Raw genomic sequence first — 17,109 nt, forward strand, 5'->3', positions numbered from 1 at the left:
CCGATATCTCGGTGAAATGAGAACTTCGCTGCTATATCGATGTACATCGTACGTACCCCCGTGTACACATCCTACAGAGAATCGAGATTTTCTCTTACCTTGTGTTTTTTCTTTCTCTTTCTTTTCCAAGAGAAGAAAAAAACGTGTTTCCAACAATCGATCATGAACCAAATTGAAAGAATTATTCAAATGTAATGGAACTTATTTCGTTCCTTTCTGAATTATTCATACAATAGATACGTTTATGAAGACAATTTATCGCGATAAAACAAACAATTGTTAGAAAAGAAAGGCTTCGGAATTTACATTTATCACTTGTGTAAAAGATATTACTAAAGAATTTATCGGCGCCATAAAACAGCTGTTAAACCGTTACTCTATCACAAAGCAGGCATAAATCCTAATTATAACCATCAACTCATAATATTCTAAAATTCACCGCCGACACATAGTTTCATTTCAAACTTCCGTACTGTTATTCCATAAAATTAAACAAAAAAAAAGAGAGATCAACGGTAAACAGTTGTACGATTTATTTGCGAAAATTTGTTTCCAACAAACATAACGATCATACATATACGCGTAGCCCGCGTAAGCTTGAAGGACTAATTTGTCAAAATTTTAATTAAATTCAAAAGCCTGGCCGCGTTACTTCACCGAAGCAACAGCTCGAAAATTAATTCGTCCTGCTTCCCCGCGTCGCAACATGTATTCTACGATACACTTAAACAAGATCTAAAAAAGAATAAACATAAAAAAGACAAAATGGAAAGAAAAAGAACAGAAACACAAAAAAGATAGAAACAGGAATAGAATTTCGCGCGTCGATTCTCGTACCTACTGTCGTGTACACGGCGGTCACGTATGTCGTTCGAAGGAAAATGTGATAGAAAGAAAAGGGAAAAAAGACGACATTTCGCTGTTTTACCCGTCCATACTGAAAGGATCGACAGAGAAAGGGTGAGAAAACAATTTCCAGCCCGCTCGTGCTCGGCCTTCGAAACGGCGCTCGCCGCCATGCTCATAGACACGTTCGCGCCGTTTTTGCCTGGCGTCCGGCAGCTCGAAAGTTGCTTTTAAAAAAGCTCCGCGCGTTCACGGTCATGATTCACGCTACGAATCGGTACCACGAAAACTTCCACCACCAACCTCTTGCGTGTATTCATCTCTCCGACATCGTCCAACCCGTGGAACGTGTATCTCGCGCAGAACGGACTCATATGAAACCTTCCTTTACGAATTAACTCTCATGTTTCTTTTGTTTTTTAAACTGTTTTACAATATATCGTGTATACGCGTGTACTGTAAGAAATATTTGCGATGATAAAAAAGATGGAATGCTTTTCATTGAGAACGTTTCTTACGATGAAAAGTATCTTTATGGTAGTTCAGGTAAATTTATAACATAGCAAGACTAAAATCGAATCGTTGAAGCGATCAGAGAGAACGAGTAGACCATCCTCTTCGACATGAATGTCAACCATAAAGTCGGTCCCTATGAATAATCAAGAACTTGCACGATTAATCGAAATACAGATCCTAAATCCCAAAACGTGTACATCGAGGACACGTTCGAGCAGTACCCGATTTCATATTAATCTAGTCGAAAATCACGGGGACACCGGTGCGCGGCGACACCGAAATAAACGATGAAATTACACAAGCTGTCCACTATCCAAGGGCAGGTATCAAGGCGCGTTGCAAATTGTTTCGGCTGCCAGCAACCTTCCCAGTTTCCGCTCGTTGTGGGATATGTGCGCCTTGCGTGACACTTCAAACTCGAACTCTCTCTTTCTCTTTGTCACCTTCGAGGGTGAGCAATAGCGAGCATGAGACAGGAAAAGGAGAAAAGTGACAGAGATCAAAGAGGAACAGAGAAAGACAGAAAGAGAGAAAAAGGGGAGGATAAGGAGGAGACAGAGGACTCGAAGGGTTCGTGTTAATTAATATCACGTCACACGCGTTGCCCGGTTAAAATCTGTCTCCGCCTCCGCTTTGCCGGAATACTTCTCTCTTTCTCTCTCTCTCTCTCTCTCTCTCTCTCTCTCTCTCTCAACCGCGCGCGTGAGCGCTTTCAACCCTTTCTGTCGTTTCTATCGCGTTCCTTCGCCGTTTCTCGTTCCTCCACGGCCTCGACAGTTTGCATAGGGAACGCGTGTGCGTACACAGGACCGTTTCACACCATGTACATACACGTATAGTATGCACATATACGACGAAGCCGAATAAGCGGTAATCGCGGGTTCGCTTCCTCCAGCGGCATTGTTCTTGCCGTTTCGGCATCGTTTGACACACGCGGGAAGGATTATACGCGTACCCCACTTTGCGCGTTTCATTATGCAACTTTCTGCACGTGAAATTAATTACGCTGTCACCGGTCGCGCCTGGTTACTCCACTACTTACGACGTTACAAAGGGGAAACACGCTGTAAACGTTCAGGAGTTTAATCGATGATGTACCTCTTTTTGCGGCGCGCCTTACGCGTTCCTATAATTAATCCCTGATTTATAAACGTTCGTTAGAGCTTTGAAACTTTAGAATTGACGAATATTCGAGGAAGATTCTATAATATCGTTTCACGTATCTTCCATGTAAAACCATCTTTAAACAAATATAGTAATTCACGGTAGTATTCGAATACTTGGCATAGAAAACTGTTTCGTATAACGCACGCGATATGTTCATAAAGGAAGTCTATAAATGCTCGACTGCTCCCAGGAGACACTCTATTCTATGTATAACAAATGCTCGACTATATTCGTGAACCACTCTACTTTATTCATAACAAATTGAAGTGACTCAAAAAATAAATACTCTCTTTCAAGGAAATCTTGCACTCTCGTGTAATCTAATTATTATAGAACCCTTAAATTATAGAGTCTCTTTTGCTCTAACAATGGCCGTATTTTTATTTCCAGCGGCTTTATAAATTCTCGCAGCCCTTTTATATCGGCTGCCCTCGGTCGTTTGATAAATTAATAAAAACTATAACCGAACGATATCGTATTATGCCACGGCTTAATTAACCCCGATACCTCACTCGTTCGTTCAACATTTTCTGTTTAAAAATCCCGATTGGAGGGCCGAGAGAGAAATATCGAATAAGAGAGAGAGAGATGATGAGAAGGGAATTAATTAAACATACCGAGAGAACGAGCCACACTCGGGACCGAGCTCAGCGTCCGCACTAATCAGTATCGTGGGAGGATTTAAAATGTGGTTTTTATGCCAATTACACGCGAATCGAATGGAAGCCGACCGCGATGGATACAGGGACGGGGCCAAGTGCTAGAATGATGCGGTCCAGGCCTTTATCGGGCAGGACACGAACGGGGATATTCTGTGGTCCATTCACAGCATTCGCGTTGACGCTTTGATCATTTGTTTCATGGCGGGCGATGAAAGCGTCGGATGAAGGCGATGACAGCTAATGCGCCGTGAGGGCCACTGCCGCCGCTGTTTTCACGGCGGTAAAATCCAAATACTCTCTCACCGTCTATTTCGCTCCTCTTTCTCTCTTTCTTCCTTTCGTTCGATCCCTGACGCGTGCATACTTTGCCCCGTTCGAGGCCTGTGACCTTACCCCCGAGCGAGAACATGTTCATTAGTTAGCCTCGGACATCTTTTGCGAAAATAACGTTGCGACCCCGCGAATTAGTCCAACGAATCGTCAAATTGCTATTATTCGGTAATTTGTATCATTACGAATGGATAGAAGAATTCACGATATTTCACAAGTTTGCCTATTGATGTTTTAAAATTTTGGTATATTAGAATATATTCCTGTCGGGAGATATGAGAGAAAGTGCGATACATCGAGAAGAGATAGAACTTTTAATTGGAGGAAACTGAATAAAATTAGATATTAATAAAGAAGACCACACATACAAAGATGAAAACATATTATTGTGCTTTACTTATTAAAAGTAAATATTGTGCTTTAAAAATTCATGACGTGATTCTGTATGGGTTATTTTCTGTGCTATTTTTAGCGAATAGTTTTTAGGGAAGCTCATCGCCCATAATATAAACATAGAACAAACTCGTAAAGAAAAGTATGATTCAGCTTCTTTCCTCCTTACTAGATCTATCCGTGAATCGAATAAATTGATCGCGATTATCGAGGAGCTGTTATATCCAGCGGGGAGGAAATCGGTTGCAGAGAGCCCGTGGCAAATCGGGCCGGGTTGACCGGCACCGAGTGGGCTAGGAGAAAATCGTAGGATCAAATATCCGGCGTGCTTTCACGGTACGCTTCCCTAATTTGTATTGCGTATGGCAGCGGTGCAGAGATATTAGGGGCAGTTATCGCAACGTATTGCTCCTAATCGTTCTGCCCTGACGGTAGCTGGCGAGGGCGGCGAGAGCGTGGAGGAGAGAACGCGCGTGAAACAGAGAGACCGAAGAGGGCCGGTATAAAGAAAGAAGGAGAGAAAGGAGGACCGTACGCGTCGATGGGGTGAGCCAGGGAAAAGAGGAAAAGAGCGAAAGGGAGCACCAGCGGGGGTGATAAAGGGGGAAGAGAGAGGAAGGAAAAGTGGGAGAAAGAAAGGAGGAGGCAAAAGAGGCAGAGAGCGTGGAGAGAGAAAGAGAGAACGATCGGGGAACACAGCGTGCACTGGTGCTTTTGACAGGCCGATGAATTGAATAATCGCAAGTCGAGTCGAGGGGGTCCGCCAAATCTCAGTGCCCAATACGTCGACAGATTATAGATATAGTTAGCCACGTACGTACGTGCCGCGTGTATCTGTATGACCAGGGTCCGGGATCTTGTGTCGGTGCGTGCGTGTGCCTGAATAGGCGAAGCTGATCACGGATTATCAGGTTTGTGGAAACAAGCCTGCCAAGTCGAGGGTTAACGATATTATCGTGTACCGCGTGCGTACAGACACTTTGACGTTTCTCGTTGATCGGTTTCAACTTGTCGATGGTTGCTATTTTCTCAATGGTAAGCAGCCCGGTTACGTAGCGATACCGCAATAATAAGAACGATAGAGAGGGAAAAAAAGAGGCTGAACAACGATACGCCGGCTTTGAAATTCGATTCTGTAAAAGCGAATGACGTTTCAACGACGGATGTTTTATCGGATGCACCTTTGTCTCGATCGGTGCTGATAGCGTTAATCGTGAAACGTTGAATTAGAAAAGTTACAACGCGCCCGATTACGTATGTGTAATTGCGTATATGTGACTATAATGGTAGAATAATTTATGTATTACACAGTGGGATGAAATTAAATTGGGTTTACTTATAGCATTAATCCGTTCAACACGAAAATTCACGAATTACGCGGTTCGACAGTTCGCAAGCTACGGACGACGTCTGGCTAGCACGTGGCCTCTTCACTTTTACTGCTTCTGTTTTGAACGTGTAGCCAGCGGGAGGTAGCGCGATCCCATAATGCGTAGGGTTCGATTTCTTATTGTAGACATACGCGTAGGGGATCTGACCGAGGAAACGAATACGTTTGCTTTGAAGTTCATAGCACGCAAAACAGGAATACTATTGGAAGATAAGGAGAGAATGGAAAGCATTAACCCTTGAGGCAACATCTTTTACGTTTACTTACTCCTAAATCGTACTATCACGCATTTACATGAAAGCATTTAACTGAAAACTCAATTATATTCTTTCGAACAAATATAACTTTCTTTAACAATTTATATAGTCTGAAATTCATCGCCATCAAGCGGCATACATGCGTTAACTCGTGGTAGAGCCATTTGAAGAAAAACGATAAAACGCGCAGACCAAAAGCTGAAATTTCTGACCATCCCCCTGGAAGCTAAATCGAAACTGCATCAGGATTCGTGTATACACATACATGGTGAAAGGCGATACGTTACAAGCAGTCAGGCCACGGCTTAGGTTTAGGTACTGACTTCTGGCTCGGCCTGGATACGTACGGAGAATGAGAATGGGTGGAAACCAGTCAGAGAGCGAGCCGAGCCGAGTCGAGTCGAGTCGAGCGTCTGGTGCGTTTGACGTTGATACCACGATAAGATGAAAGAGCCTCGAAGCTTATATCCGACCTATATGACTGTATTGTTGCGCACGTCTAAGCATAACGTAATGCGGTGCCGATACACGGCTGATATATATTTCAGACGTGGTATTTGCTCTTTATCGAGAGGGAGAAATACGAATCCCTCCGAGGGATTGCTGGGAGATGTTCTCCTCGAATAACTTTGGAAACTGATCTGATTGTGTCCCATTTCGGGTTGAATCTAGCAATTAAGATATTCCCTATCGGGAAATCGAGATGTCCGACAGCAAACGTCGCTTGTGATTGTAAGAATCTTAAAAGTGGTTATATTTCAAATAAAAATATCTATACTCTCATATCTCATATAATATCTGACTCTCATCCGCTTGAAGTAAAGTGTATACGCGAAGTTCAAAATGTAAAATAATTGAAATATCAAAAATGAATTGAAGGAAACAGAAGTTAAAAACTTAACCCTGTGAAAGTTACGCAGTTGTACAAGTGACTTTTCTCCTTTTCTAACTAAACGTATCCTTCATCAGAAATCACTTTTAACTTTAACAAACCTTAATTTTTCGAACAATTTTCTTAATGAATTACTATTTACTTTGTAAATCTTAAATCCTTCTTTACACGAATTCTAACGTAACCAAGATACGACGATACAAGGAAAGAACATTCGTCCGGTGAAAACAGAAATCGTCGAGGCGTAATGCAGATGGATGAAGCGATACCAAAAAATAGCAGGGCACGCAAACATATGTATGATACGTATACCTAAAACACGGGCTGTAGAATTACGCGTATACCTAACATCCGATTCACCTGTTTTCCGGCGTTTCGCCGATTGGCTGCCGTAGCGGTGTCGTTTCGTTCCTTCGTTTTTCATTCGACCAGTCGAAGAGAAAGCGAGATAGAACATGGGCGGTTCGTTTATTTAAACTGCAGGTGCCAGTGGAAAAATGCGGCCTCTACCCTCCGAACCGACCACACGAACACACTCTCCTACACGCGACTTGCACACGATATCACGTGCATGTACGTGTACAGAAACGTAGAAAAGAGAGACATACACATCGATGCAGCCTGCGGCTGACGAGCGACCGAACAACAAACGCCAACCAGGAAAACGTGGAACCGCGGCTGATTGTGGCTTGAAAATCAAGCCAAACCCATTGTCGGGACGTCCTATTAGTTTTCCATTTACCCGTGACTCTGTCTCCCTCTCCTTCTCTTTCCCTCGCTCGCTCAACCTTCCATTTCTTCTGCCTTCTTTTTGGGACCGTCTTAATTCTGTCGCTTGATGCACCATGAAACGAATAGAGAAGACATTTCGAGATCTATGGTGAGAAAGAATCGGTATAATGAATTCCTAACGAATTTCTAATAATGGTTATAACTTCGAAATTCATAATTTCTAAATGAAAATTTAACGTAGAATCGGATTTTTCTGTCTAATGGAATTTCTACCTATCATACGTAATAATAAACAAATCAAACTCTTTGAAAGAGTTATTAATTTGGGTGACGGTATTAATCGTCATATGAGCCATTTGATAAAATTTATCAATTTGCTATTATTTATGCTATATGATAGCGATAGGACGGCGTGTCATTTCTTTCTTGAAAATTAGATATCAACCGTGTATCTGTGTGATAAAATTGACAAATTTATAAAAAATCGAATTGATCAGTTTGGCTCACGTGTTAAAGGAAGTCTATGAAAGAAGATATCCTAGGAAAGGAACACAATATCGCGATATCCAGAAGAATCATCGGTAGAATGTTACAAGTAACACGCGACGATAATGGGCCGATCGGAGTGGCCCTTGGAGTATCTTCTTAAAGGGCCTACAGTCGAGATGTTTCATGGGAAGGTCAAACGTACGGTATTATAGTTGCTATCTGTCTTCGCCTATGTATGTCGCTCGGCAGTCAGAAACACTCGTCCAGAAATGTCACCCGCACGCTGCCTCTATAAAGGATTTCTATGGATCGGTCGCGTGCCACCAAGTATATGGTCCGACGAGTTGTATGCAAGTAGAAATCGTTGTCTGCATTTAATCTGTCGGCGATTACATATTGGTCCGTTGTAAGTAGCTCCCTTTACGATCTACCACACGATCGTTCCGATATCAAATCGTGATCCCCGAAAAGTGGATAAACAGATAGTGGAAACGTGTCGATAGATGGTACCATTGACTCTGATTGATCCAACGAGAAAATGATCGAGTATGAAGAAATATTGTGTACAAGTTTAAATAAATCGGATGTTACGAGTGTTCTATTTGAAAAGTTCCAGGCAAACTGAAATACAACAAGAATTAAGATGTAATAATACTTAACATTCGTAGGTACGAAGTACGGCAAGTTTGTTCCAACTGAATACTGGAGTTATCCGGTTCTTTGTATCCGGCAATAAAAAGTTTCCGCAACATTAGCTACCTTGTCTCTATTTCATTCGACTACCTGGCGCATCGGACCAGGTTATGCAAATTTCAAGAGACTCGAAATACGAGCGCTCCAAATTCTTCCCGCTTCCAGTTTTAATTATCGAATTATGCCGAAAGGGAGAGAAACGAAAGGTACGGACTGTTTATTGCGACTAGCCAGAAGAACACCGGGACCTTAATCGTTCAATCGAGCGGATCATGGACAAAGAGATATCATTCTTCGCGACGAATGACGCCCCTTTTATTGTGGATAATTAATGTAACTGGAAACGACGTAATTGCTTGTTAATACGAGCTGCACATCTGCGTTTTGATATTGTAATCTAGTGTCTAGTAACGCTATACATGATATTAAACGAACTGAATGACACGTACCTACATATTTTAAGTGTTCACACTGTCGGAAAACTCTTAAACTGATTAATGTTAAAATGTAAAATGAAAATATCGTTCTAGCGAGGAAGAAAAAATTCCTGCATAAATTTCGTTGGTTCGTATAAAGATGACCGACCGTCTTGAGAGTTTGTCCAATTCCATCGTCTGTTGCACCTTCAGTATATTGTACACGTATACACGAATAGTATCGTTACAAGCGCATACAGACTGGAAAGGTACGGACACAGTAGCAGCTTTAGACCTTATACAGCAAAGCTATGCCGTGCAACGCGAGTTGGTTGGTTCCATTTGAGTCAGGGTATCGAGGTGTCAATAGCAGCTGCTATGCTACACACAAGACCCCTGACTACGGCACCCCCTTGTTGTATTCACTTCACTTCTTCACCCTTATCTACAGCTTGGACCTGGATACTAGAGGCATATTCATGTCCAGACGGTAAACGAGCTTCAACAATGTCCGCAATTTTTCTGACCGATTTGTACTTCCCTTTTCTTTGCACTACCCTATCATTTTCCTCTTTATATTTCTTACCACATAGAAGGATTTAATGTATCAAATGTGAAATGGAGAAATTAATTTGAGGAATCTAATCGTATCACTTCACATAATGTTTTCAATTAGTATAATCACTTGAGATTCAACTTTTCGATACGAATTCTTTATATTTTAAATACACATAATAATCGTATTTATATCTTAGTTCGTGATCTATATGAATAAAGAAGCTACCGCAATAAGGAGAAAACTTAATTTTCAAGAATTTGAGTAACATGCAATCAATCAAAACCAAATTAATTTTCCAAACGTATTACAAATCTATAGTCAACTAATATTCCTAATAATAAACTTTCGCGCTTTTAAATATGAGACCCATGCCTTCCTTTTTCTTCCAATAAATGCGATATAGATATTGGATCTATTTAAATCCCTTCGGATTTTATTTATTACAATCTGCAACAGTGATATACTCACGAATAAAGTATCACAAAATTGAAATAGATCCTAAAATCTATCCCAATTTATACATGACACCGGATTAAAGTGAATCGAGCCAATAAGATCCAATTAGACGATATCCCCGGTCGTATACCTACGACAGTTGATTAGCTACTTCGATAAAGAAACAAAAGCGAAGCGGCAGGCGGATGCACACGGTCGATATGCAAGTAAGTCAGCCGATTCGGTCGCGATAAAATGCGCTTCCTCGCGGATGCAGTCTCGCACGCTTGCAAGGTAGGTGGAGCGCCCCCGCTGTTTTTAAGCGTCGGTGACTAATTGGTGATGTCGCGGCCAGGCGTTGAGACACACCCCTCTTTCACTCTCGTCCTCTTTTGGTACTCACCCTCTCGACCGTACACCGACGACCCTCTTCTCGTCGCCTCTTCTCCGAACAGACGCCACCACCTTCCCTTTCTCCTACCTTTTAGCGCTCTTCGCACAACAGTGGTGTATTAATGGCTGCGTTCTGTCGGTACACCTACGACAGAAAATTTGAAGGTTTGTTTGCTTTTCGAGCAGCGCATTTAGTGTTCCTGCTAGTAGATTTAAATGTAAAGTATCTTGGAGTATAGGTAAATATTTGAAAAATACTAATAGGCCTTAATAGGAGATACTGAGTATTATTTTTTCACAATACAGAAATCTTTATCGCGTATGATAAAGGTGTGATTTGATTCAGACAATGTTTTATTACGTGTTTATATATAGGAAATATACCTATAGATATTATTACCTTTAAAGTTTCTACGGTTTAATAGAATGATAATAATGAGAGAACATTTATTTTTTAGATTTATTAAATAAGTACTTGAATTGAATTGGTGTAGAAGTCTGGAACACCTTTGTAAAATACGCTACTGCTGCCTCTTATCCCCTAATCTCGCTCCTCCAACTGTTCCTCCTCAATAAGGGAGGTACAAAAGGGAGCTTTAGTTGGCTCATTATTATTACTATACACACCCACATGAAATAATTATACTCCACATTAGTACGTACGTGCACCACGGAGAACGACCGTTTTCTCAATTATTAAAGTGAAAAAGAGGAATGAATGTTTCCAATAGAAAGCATCGATTAATACATCTTTTGAGTCTAAATCAGTATTGAAACAAAATCAATTATTATTCAATTATATACATCGATACATTTATTCGTATAGCTATTGCAATCGATTTCCACCCCTTTCATATGTTTCGTATTAAACTACTTGCGATCCAATAAATAAAATTCATAACGTTAATCTCCTATCCTATATTAATCTTTCTAATATTAATCTTACCAAAAGAGCAATTAAAAGAAGTTATAAAAATCACAAACCTATTATAATTATAATGATACACAGTTCGATGTATTTCTATGGACTTACTTTCGATAGTCGTTAGACCATTTGTAACAGGACTCGGTTAGTCCGGTATATTTGCGGGACATCCTGTGTTCATAAATAGAACGGCTAATAATGGCAGTGGAGTCAGGTCAACGACAATGAGCTTGACGGGGTGTGAGCAACGTTTACCCCATTTTTCCTGAAAAGAAGAGGAGAAAAAAGAGAAATAAAAAAAAATGGATGAAAAAATCAACCTCGCGCATGCCTACCGCTTGTAACCCCTGCGTTTTTTCTACATTTTTGGAAAACGATCGAATTATGCCGCCCACTTCTGCTTTTTCCCTTTTCAATTCTCCTTTCACACCAGTAGAAACGATTTCTCTTCTTTTTTTTCTTCTTCCCTTCTCTGTCTCTGTCGTCCGATGATTCCCGTATACGAAAGAGCGACACACGGTTGCCAACGTCCATTCGGCTTTGTACGAAAAGTTTCTCTGTCATCAGTCATTTTCTTCGGGGCGACCGACAATAATATGGCATATAATAGAATCGGCATAATGCCAGTCGCCTTACGTCCTGACACGAAGTCGAGGATTTTATTATGACACATCGCTCGTTGTTATGTCTGTCGCGCACGTTCTCGCGCTTTATGGTGTATAAATTGATGTATAAATTAGCGCCTAATATTTCCCATATTTTCGATTTTAGCCGGAATAATGGGAGGTACATTATACATAGATTTTCCTGCGACAAAGTGTTTTTCGATAAGCAACCCCAAATGTTGCCAATAGTTTGCTTTTCTGTGTTACACATAAAGCCATTTACTAGTAGCTTGCACAATGATTTGACTATACTACAATTTTATTTTGGAAAATTATTCGGAAGTCTGTTAAGGATTATCCTCGTTTCTATCATCGTGTTTCTTCGTCGTAAAGTTTCTATGCCATAAAATTTGTAATTAGAAAATAATAATTCAACTATATTATAATTTCATCGTATTATACTAATCTGAACATTATTAATAATTATCTCTGTTTATACTGCAGTGTTTCTTAGTTCTAAATTTGTATGCTAGAAAATTTATAATTGGACGATAAATTCACAGGATTGGAAAGTTCAGATGTTATCAAAATTACGAATATAGATTTCATTGAAAGTTGTTAGCGATCAGAAAAGTTCTTGATTACAAAAGATTCCATCGAATGCACGTTTAGTATAATCCCCATAACGGTGTGCCCTCTTTTTGCCAGAGGCGTCGGGGTTACTAAAAGGCACACTCCAATGTTTGACCAAGCTGTGCAAATATAAACGAACATCGTGTAGATCGGTGTAAGAGGAGCACAATTCGAATGTGCTCCCAAACCTCCCTGTTGGCAAACATTTTAACAGGATTAGAACACACTTACCGGGTCTAATCTGACCAAATAGTCCTATGGGAAACCGCAAGCTTTAAGTAGCTGTCATAGAGTTGTCGGCTCCGCGTGATTTACGTTCTTCCATGATGTATTTCAAACGAGGAAAACTGATACTTTCTTTAGAAAAATTATCTGTAATAAAAGATTGGTAATTAACGAAAAAAATACATAATTATTTTTATATCTTATGGATATTCTCTAATAAATACCTCTATTAAAAGAGTAAAGTTATTAGAAACTAAATGTCTTCAATAAATCTGCGATGTAGCGTTTCGACGATCGTAACGAGTTATACTGCGAATTTCTCATTATTATCTCTAATTTATTTCATAATATCTTTCGCCTCTTGCTGATTTTATACTTCACTTTCGCTGGTATAGAATTAATTGCTATTCTACCACGAAGAGCCAGAGGAACACGCACGTAAAAAGCAATTTTCTGTTCATACAATTCTCCGGAAGAACTTCATCCTAACGCGTCTACTATTGAGAATACTGTAAGCGGAAAAATATTGTTCGATATTATTACTCGACGGAGCGGCATTACAGCGTATCTGTTATTCGAAATTCTGCTCCAACTTTCTTCTTCGTTCCCATCCTAAATAGTATAATTTACTTAAATAATTTAACATTTCGTTACTTGTTTCGCGCAACAAAGCCTTCCTTTCATTGTTAAAGTTAATTTATTTCTCATCAGAAAGGCACATTTTAGAGGAGAGGAAAATCAGAAACAGAGAAATATACCTGTACTTGTGCTGCATGAAACCAACTGAATCTTCGCGCAAATATCATTCTTGCTTGACTTTTTGCAGGGTTGCCGTGCCAGCTCGCGATGCGCTGCGCCGTTCATTATACATTCAAAATATTATCCTTACATGTGTGTTTGCTGTGTAAATGCAAGAGAACTGCAACGAAAGAAAAAAAAGAAAAGGTAGAAGACTGTTCAGTACGTGTTTGCTTAGAATAGCAATAGTGTCAGAGCTCATGACGTGTTCTTTGTAATCGTGACGGCCCGGATGGCTGGTTGGTTAGTTTGCTCGTCTCGTGCATATGCATGCAATTGCAGACGCGTATTTGCCTTTCCACCAATTCCCACTTGTCTTCAAAGTTATACAACAAATTACTACAAAAGGGCTACGACGAATGTACTTTGTTATCGAAACGTTTTCGATATGACCATCTGCTAAAAGAGAATTTTATTATATTATAAACAAATTTTACCAATTTCTCTTTTAACTAGAAATAAAACTTAACTTTAACCGAACCTTAACTAAAAGAGAAAAGAAAGGAGAAGATTTTTCAAAGAAATATATGGCTATATAAAAGGGGTATACATTTGCGCAAGAAGCACACGCATGAAGTCCCATGATGAATATAATAGCATCTAATGGAATATTATCATTATTCGCAACTAACCCTATCGCTCTTCCTCTTTCTCAATTCTCTCATCTCTGTCTCTCTTCATCTCTTCTTCATCCGCTATTGGAACACGCCTGCTGCACTCGTAGATGTCCATTAATCACGGACATAAGCAGGCGACTAATTGTTGGGTTTCAGGGAGAGAGGTATAGACAGAGTGGAATGGATAGAGAGGCATAAAATAACGTCCCTTTATCGGAGGCACGCACCCCTTACACACGATGGGCCCTTCGATTCATCCGGAGATCGGGAGGATCACGCTGTGAAAGTGATCGTGGATCGTGCGACGGGACGTGACTTGTCGATTTCACAATCGTTTATTATTTCTTGCCGGTCGTCGACTATTCTACCCGGCTGTGTCTCGTGTTCGTGTGACGACGCTCTTAACATCTCAGAAAGTACATATTTCACGAATAACTTGCGTTAGGCGTTTATTTAAAGTTTTCTGAAATTGTCCAATTATTTCGTTAAAAATTATCGAACTTGGAATAAAATTTAATTTTATAAATAAGAAAAAAGGAAAATGCATGTTAGCGGAAGTATGATAGATCGTGCCGCGAATAGAGAGAAAAGCTTCCCATAAAATTGGGCGATCATTTGCGAAGCATTTAAAGGCGGAACTATGAAAAAACCGACTACCCCATTGAGGACAATTGCAGGAATGTCAGCAGAGAGAACGAACATAAAGGTGCGATGTGCCTATAGGTACAAATCAACGGCGTACGTCGCTTCTCCATAATCCATCATCGCATGCCTATTCGCGGAACAGAGAGACGATCTGTCATCTACTTTCGTTTCGTTGCGTCAGTTCATTCTACCCGAAACATTTCGGTCCTTGCCTCGGCCATTTAGCCGAACTCAGCCACAGCTTCTTTTTTTAATATATATCTCTGATTTTTTTAATTCGTCCCTTCTTTCTACCTTCTTCTTTCTATCTGCACTCTCGAAGCGTCTCTTTTTTACTTCTTCTTCAATTTCGTTGCATTTTATTCTCCTTCTTCGTTTACAAGAATAGTTATCAAGATTACAGAAGTTGTAATTATCTTCATAGCCTTCGTGCATAATTGAACTCATAATATTAGTTAAATTATTGTGCAAAAGGATCTTGTACCTTTATTACAATTTCATTTTAAATTTTGATCTATAAATACCAGAAACATTTAGCATTTGCATTCCATAGGTAATATGATATAAACAACGATACATTCTATGTATGCGAAATAATCCTGCAGACGTCTAAAAGGCAGGATCTATTTGTCATTAGGTCTGAAATAAATGTGCAACTGGCGTGGTTTGTTGCACCTCGATGCGCATCCATCGTACAGAAATCGGTTGCCGCTAATGACATTGATTCGTTCTACTTCGTCGCCGCTGCGCTGCTAGTATTCTTTGAGATCCTTGCACCGTTCAATCAACAGTTCTGCAAACGATTTGGCAGCCTGTACGCACCTGGTTCATCGAAATTTTCCGACAACCTTCACCAAGGAAAGCAATCTTTAGTTTGGCCTCAAAATTCATTATTTGTTCGTAATCTAATCTTCTAACTAAAAAATATTCGCGTCTTCTATTTTGTGATTCATAAATCTATTTTCCTTCTATGTGACCGCAAAATTCATTCTAAATTCAGTAACTCGATTCGTTTAAATCATCGAATACTAAATTCATCGTTTGTTGTTTCTTAAACCGTCGCTGCGTAACGTCGTGATGTTACAGCTTGGTGAAAGATAAATGGCGTAATGGTCGATAACGAAAAAATAAAAGGAATAATAGGGTGGTGAGTCTCGGTTCGTTACGACGATCGCCGTGCAGACCGGAATTCGGGGGAGAGGGTGTCCACCCGTCCCACGTTTCCAACCCCTCGCAGGAAAGTTCGCGCTTAATATTATTAAATTGAAGGACAATGGCGGTGGCTCATGACACGCGACGTTTAAACGATTTTAATAACATTTCACGGAGATTTTTTTAATAATATGATAATAAAGGGAAATGAAAGAAAACGCTCAAGGGATTATTATCATTCTGTCACGGAGGCTCTATCCGTACTTCGCTCTGCCTCCATCTGCCTCGTCCCGTCCCTTTTCATCCGTCAGCCAACCTGCCGCTTCGATTCTCATCGCCAGATATACCGGAACTTCTGTTTCGCTTTCGTTTTAATATTCGTCGAAAAAGAATTCAGTATCTTCACCTCGTTGCTTCCACGCGTTCCACCACTACCTTTCAGCCCTTTTAATTTCTCATTCCCCTCCTCGCCATACCTTATTCTCGATACCGATCCTTTTATTGAGAGGCAGAAGTTAATATTGGCCACGTTCATGTTCATGTTCACCCTTGTGTTTCGTGTTTCAATTAAAACCGTCTTTACCGGTTTCACGTACTTGCGGTCGAGAACGTGTCTCTTCCGGTCACCTTGGCATTCTTTTCATCCATAGATTGATTTATAGGTATTATCTTATCCTTCTTATTATTACGCTATGGTAACAGTCGATATGTATTCTGACAAATACAGCATACAAGAAATATAATGAACATTTTTGTTGATCTAATTCCCATGTTACTTATTATTTAAAAAAACTATGATAAATAGAAATGTCTCGTTGTAAATACCGCATACGTATCTCTTTATAATATCGATCAAAGTGTCTTAAATCCAGTGATTCTTCTGAATAAATACAGCTTTTATAATTTTACATTTCAAAGATAAAGTTAAAAAACGTGAAACGCGAAACGTGAATCTTCGATCCTTATAGTAATCCATCTTAAGCACGATATATCCCTCATTTCGACTTTGAATCAACTATAGCTCACCTTTCATGGTTTTATACTTTGTATAGAATAAAGGAGTGATGCGCGGAAAACGCGACAAGCATTACGGGTTAAAGAATGGGGATATTTTACGCTCGGTAAAGCACAGTCCATCGGGCAAGTCCACCCCTATCCATGCACAATAGACGGGGTGGTTAGGTGCCCTAGGTGTCAACCCGTTTTCGTACGGGTGGTCTCCTTTCGATACTGTTCTCTATTTTCGTCGAGTAGAGCTCGAGCACCCAAAAGAGTTCCCTTTCTGAACGTTCAACGTGTTTTATACTACAAGACGTGTTGCATATTCTTGTAGCCGATT

The sequence above is a fragment of the Bombus fervidus genome, chromosome 16 (genome assembly GCF_041682495.2).
Source record: "Bombus fervidus isolate BK054 chromosome 16, iyBomFerv1, whole genome shotgun sequence".
Classification (NCBI taxonomy): Eukaryota; Metazoa; Arthropoda; class Insecta; order Hymenoptera; family Apidae; genus Bombus; species Bombus fervidus.